We start from the raw sequence: 5,650 nt of genomic DNA on the forward strand, positions 1-5,650 counted from the left end.
CTTATTTTTAAATTTGATTATATCTTATCTTATTTTTAAATTTAAGGTCAGATTTTAAATTTTTAAATTAAATCTTTTTTAAAATAATTTGACGTTATTTAAATTTAAAATAAGATAACTATAATCATGTAATTTTAAATAGATATAAGATATTTTGCTAACTTTTAAATTTTGTTATTTTATTTATTTAAATTACATTTAAAATCTGAAAAAGATATTCATTTATCTTTTTTAATTTTTTATTTAATTTTTATGTATAAAATAACATTTAAATTTTAAAAGTGGTTAGCAAATTTTGAAATGATATTTAGGTTGGTTGAAACCTAATTTTTCAAAATTGTAGGTTTAATTTTATTTTTTTTTTTAAATTTCGAAAATTTTTAAATTTTTTTTTGAAATTTTTTTTACGAAAATAAATTTTTATTTATTTAATTAATTATTTTTCGAAATTATTTATTTAAAATTAAATAAATCCTACATCCAACTATCCAGCTAACCTTGTTGCAGGAGTATGTGTTTTAGCTTGTTTGTAAGTTTTCAAAACCTATTATTACTTGATTGCAAATAGCCATGGTTACTTTTTGCCAGATCTAATAATCTGATGGCTCCCTTGGTCAAGTAAATAATTTGTAACAGGTATATTTACAATCTTCTTTCATCTGTGTATGACCTAGCAACATGATAGGACCCATCCAAAGTGTGCCTGTGTGAGCCTATGTGTTTAATTTTATTATAGATGCATATAGGTTGTTGTTGCCAAAATAAATTATCATAGTTCTTGATAGAATTTATTTAGGCCCATTTAGTTTTTGGGCCTATTCAATTAATAACAGTTGTTCGTATTAAGGTTAAATTCCTCTCTTTTGGGCCTTGTGTGAGAGTTGGGAGCCATAGTAGTGGGTACGACATACTGAACCCAGCACCCCCTCACATGAACCACCCCAATTGTGAAGGCCCATTTGCCTGATTTGAATAACTGTACTAGGTTAATTCAACTAGTTTAACCTAATAAAATTGATTAGCAACATAATTAATTTCATTTATTTTGAAATTAATTTAAGAAAATTATAGTTTAAAGAATTTTTTATTCTAAGCTAAACTATATGTATTTTCTTGTATTTAATTAAATATAGAATTATAACCATCTAGATTCTTTCTGGAGCTTAATTTAAATTCTTCATTAAATATTCCTATTTAAGTTGATATTTAGTTATCTACAACTAACCAACTTAAATCTGAATATCTTTTGAATTTCAAATTTCAAAATTAAGTTGAGGAATTTTAGGTATTGGTTATTAAGATTCTTTAGATATTTTTTTTAAGTTAATATCTTTTCGGATATTAACTTAAAATGGAATATTTTAGATATTTTTTAAGTTAATATCTTTTCGAATATTAACTTAAAATGGAATATTTTCAAATTAAGTGGTTATAACTTAATTTTTGATATTTAATTAAATTTAAATTTGAAAATATTTAAGTTCTCTATTTTTTTTTTCTAATACAACTTTAATTAGATATTTTTTCAAATTTTGTGGAAAAGATACTTAGTCAAATAAGATATTTTCTAGATAGTTATTTCTAGACTACTTTTTATTTATAATATTAAATAGGAAAATATTATACATTGTGAAATTAATTATTTAAATAATTAATTTTGGTACAATTTATTTTTTCCTAGTATTAAACTAGAGATTAATAATTAAGCCTTCTCTACACTTAATTATTTATTTCTTGAATTTAATACATTTAATTAATTTGAAAATTAAATATCTAAGTTGATTTTCATCATGACACTTAAATATTTCTTTTTCATGACACTTAATTAAATAGAAAATTATTTTTAGTTGAAATTTATTTTTTCAACTAAATTTAAATAATTTTCAAAATATATTTTTTTTATTTTATTAATCAAATTTCGAAATTGCATTTCTTAAATGCTGGAATTTCGAATTTTATTTGAAAAATAGATTAAAGTTGTAAAATTATTTATTTTAATTTTGGACCAACTTAAATCAATGATTTTTTCATTTAATGATTAATTGAAATAAATGAAGTAAAATATATTTTTTTCTTTATTTTATTATTCAAATTTCGAAATTGCATTTCTTAAATGCTGGAATTTCGAATTTTATTTGAAAAATAGATTAAAGTTGTAAGTTATTTATTTTAATTTTGGACCAACTTAAATCAATGATTTTTTCATTTAATGATTAATTTAAAATAAATTAAATTAAAGTATATTATTAGAAATTGAATTAATTAGTCAAAGGAAAATCTAGATAGATGATATTTTTGCTTGAAGTATTTTTCTAGTGTATTTAATTAAATAGAAAATTAATATTTAAGTTGATTTTCATCATCATACTTAAATATTTGAAATTTTTCTTATATATTTAATTAAATAGGAAAATTATATGTTTTGTTGTAAATTAATTTTATTAATTAATTTTGGGCCAACATTAAATTAGAATATTTTTTTCAGGATTAATTTTTTATTTTAACATGCATTTTTGAAAACTTGTATCCTTGAATACTTTAATTTTTCGAAATGCAATATATATATTGCAGAAAATTAAATTTGAGTTGTAAATTAATTTAAATTAATTTTGTAACAACTTAAATTGAATATTTTTCTAAATATTTATTGGAAATTATTACTAAGATGGAAATAATTCATATCCATCTAAGTAAAATTTATAAATATTAAATTAAAATTTATATTTAGAAATTTTCATTCTAAATTAAAAATTTTAATTAATAAATATATATATTTACAATAAATAGATTAAATAAAGAGAATCAAAGAAAATACAACTCTCTTTAAATAATGAGCTTATCATTAGGATATTCGATCTCTATTGTGGGTTTTACACCGCGTTTGTTTTAGTGAGTAATCCTCCCTAATGGAGGAACGTTCATTAGCAATTTCGCACCGTTTAACCTCGCATGATAAGTAGTTTGTAAGTGTTTTGTATGGTATGGATCACCCTAATGGTGGCGACCATACTTGACTCTCAAATTGCGAAACAATGGTGGAAGCTCATAAGATAGAATTGCCTTGACTCTCGCCTGAAGGGACAACGCTGAATTGTGTATGAATTTATATTGAACCATGTTATTTTCTGTTATTAAGTTGTAGTTTAATTTCAAATCTTCATTGTTGGTTTAACTTGGCTTGTTTATCTAATGAGATAAATCCCTAGTGGATTTTCACCATTAGACATACATAATAGTGTTAGAACTCGAAAGATAAATATTGTATATGCGACATCTAGCTGTTCATCAATTGATGACACCTTAGACTAGTATTTTTACGATATGAAACAAGAAGATTGTATAAATAAGATTACTTTGACTTTCGCTAATCGAAGCATCGTTGGATTCTTATTTTAAACGAAATTATCCTAATTCCTCTTAGCTTATTCATTTCGAATTAGCTCAATAACATATCATTGGATGAATGGTCTATAAATCATTTCATGTCATTATATTTTCTCTTAAGAAATTAAATGACACATATGATTATAATCCCGAAATTCTATTCCCAATTTATATAAATCCTCAATCTTAAAAATCTCCTACTTGTATGGGCAAATCAGACTTAGAGTTAAATTAGTAGTGGTGGTCCAAGATAGAATTACTCATTATATTTGGTATAAATGTAAGTCTTTGACTTTAATTTTAGATTCCAAATAGAAATTTTCTTATATTTCTAATTCCAGAATACAATACAGTTACACTTTCTCAAGTGTTTAATATCCATCTTATATTAATGGATTAAAACTGTATGGAATATGAGTTAGGTATTCTGTGACCAGGATCCACTTGCAGTATTCTAAGAACTCGTTAATTTAACTAAACCTATGTCATCAAAAGACACTACCATTTTTTTTTAATCTATGGCATTTGTATCTTGTTCATAGTGGATTTGACAAGATCAATCTCTGCAAAGAGTTAATATGCCTATATCCATTGAAAGTAGTTCATCTAATTCGCAGATGGATGTACATTCAGGGGTGGATATGAGTTTTTCATTGTATTCTTAAAACGATAACTCTAGATTATACCTTTTAGCAAGAAATTTGAAATGTTTGAAAAATTTCATTAATTTCTAGCAATGGTTAAAACCATTAAGGTAAGTGGTTAAATATCTTGCGAACTGATAGGGGTGGAGAAATAGTTAGTAGATATGCAGTTCAAAGATCATTAATTTGATTTTTGAATTATATCCAAACTTACCTCCCCAGAAATTTCGATTTGCATATTGATGATTAGTTACTAGTCGTTGCCTAATTCCTTCTATGGTAATACAATTTCAGAATGATGTAATGGTTGTATCCTTAATGTAAATCATTACTAGATTCATGGATGACCTAATCAAAATCTTAAGAAAAGCTAGAACTGTTAACCATGGTTTGTTAGCTATTCTAAGTGATTAGGGGTGGACCATCCCATTGTCAATAGATAAGAAAGTGTTTGTTCAAACAAATACTACTTTTCTAAGATAATGAAGAAGTCTGAAAATAAAGTAGCAAATAAAGGAGATATTTATTTCTTGATTCCAAAAGTGTTCTATCATCTTATTTGATATATGATGATCACACTGCCTCTGTTGTCTTGTCACAACCGAAGAGATCAATACCATTTAGTCTTCTTAGACATAATTCACGGTACCTTGTCGTAGTGGGAGAGTTTCTAGAAACTCACCTTCTTATGACTTGGGAGACACTAGTGATTAATATCCATTGTGAGTTTAAACAAATAATGGATTGTCAAGATAAGAAACTAAGAAGAAAGCCAATAGAACTATGGTTTAAATCCATTCACATGGAGTAACCTAAAGTTTTCTATTACAAGGACATAAAAGAAAATTTCCGTTTATAAGTCTATTCAATGGACTTAACAAGCTTCCTATTCCTAGTATTATAGGTTTGAGTTTATCTAAACCCATGGCTTGTGGTATACCTGGTAATTACTTACTCTAATGGAAGCAACTTACTTTAGTAAGATGCTGAAGCATTTTCTTTCTAATGGAAATCTATAGAAGCTTCACAACTTCTTAGGCATAGATTTTATTTATCTAAGGAAAAGTCTCAACTATTCCAGAAAAGATAAAGCCATGAAAGAATTTCTTATATCAATAGTGAGAGGTCTTAGATATGCTTCTGTATGCCTTAGACCAGACACCTGCTGTTGAGTGGGAGTAATGAGTAGGTATCAGATTAATCCAGGATAAGAACATTGGAAGACAATCAAGTAAATCCTAAGATTAAGAAAAGGAACTATATGTTAGTCTATATGGGTATGTTTAAAACTCTTAGACTACACCATATCAGATTTCGAAATTTGCCTTTGTGCTAGTAAATCTTTCTGATAAGATGGTAGTTACTCTGGGGGTGGAATAGTGATTTTGGAGAAGTGTAAAAACCTATCTGAAGTCTCTAGGTCTACCAGAGAGAGACTGAATGTTAAAGCTGCAGGAAAGGTACTTATTTAGTCTAAGGAAAGTTCTATACATCTTTGGCACCATTCCAAATTGCCTTATACTACTAGTGTTAATTTCCTGATTAACCAAAAGTAGTTGCCAAAGGTATAGAATCCAGTGTTGGAAATTATTTTACCAGGATCTTAGATCTACTCACAAGTA

The sequence above is a fragment of the Cannabis sativa genome, chromosome 2, assembly GCF_029168945.1.
Source record: "Cannabis sativa cultivar Pink pepper isolate KNU-18-1 chromosome 2, ASM2916894v1, whole genome shotgun sequence".
NCBI classification, from domain to species: Eukaryota; Viridiplantae; Streptophyta; class Magnoliopsida; order Rosales; family Cannabaceae; genus Cannabis; species Cannabis sativa.